We start from the raw sequence: 943 nt of genomic DNA, 5'->3' as shown, positions 1-943 counted from the left end.
ATTTTTTTTTTTCAAGATATTCCAAGCTGTTGCATTCAGCAACAGTGCAAAATAGAAGGCATTATCAAGATTTTATTTATTTTATAAACAGTTAGTCAAAAATATTTATCAAATTAAAATCTCGTCTTTTTAATTTAAAAACACTTTTTAGTTTTAAATCTTTTCATTTCACTCTCAAAATAATTTCTTAGTTTAAAAAAAATGTATTTTATTAATTTTCCTGAAATTCTTTCGAACAAACTTTATGGCCTAAATTCAGCTCCATAGAACCTTTTCCATTGGCTGTTTGAACGGCTGCCGCAGAGTTCATAGAACGACGACGTCTAAGCAGAGCGACAACGATTGTTGGATTATTATACACTTTAAAACATCAACTGATTTAATTTTATTCCGTTTTTTTTCTCTTACTAAAGGGTTTTTAGTTTGGGGTTCCATTAGTGCCAAAATAGGTAAACGTATCAATGTAAGGTATTTAGTTAATGGGGGTGACATCATCTATTTACTATTCTTCTACAAACCCATGCCGGGATAAAATCAATACAGAGAAGAATGTGTTATTTGATGAAGGAAAAAAACAAACTTTTATTAGTTATAATTTGGAAGATGAGTAGTTTCACCTGTGGATGTTTTTTGTTGTTGAAATAACACATGTAGCCAATAACAAGTATTTGTTTATTAATGTATTTATTTCATTTTAAATGTAATAGTTTTACACATGGGGGTGTTTGTGTGTGTAAATAGACCTGCTGCTTTAGCCTATTTAAGCAGCTAACATAAACACATTAGCTGGGTTTCCATCTAATTCTCTATTTTGTGAATTTGCAAATTATTAAGTTAACTTTTATAATGTTGGGGGAAAAAAATACGATTTAAACACATTTTCATTCATGAAAATGAATTAAGCTGGCAATGCACAGGCAATGCACAGGATAACGTTGTCACA

This window comes from Cyprinodon variegatus, unplaced genomic scaffold, assembly GCF_000732505.1.
Source record: "Cyprinodon variegatus isolate N-32 unplaced genomic scaffold, C_variegatus-1.0 Scaffold1241, whole genome shotgun sequence".
Taxonomy (NCBI): domain Eukaryota; kingdom Metazoa; phylum Chordata; class Actinopteri; order Cyprinodontiformes; family Cyprinodontidae; genus Cyprinodon; species Cyprinodon variegatus.
The sequence above is the reverse complement of the archived record's forward strand: the minus strand, read 5'-3'. Positions refer to the sequence as shown.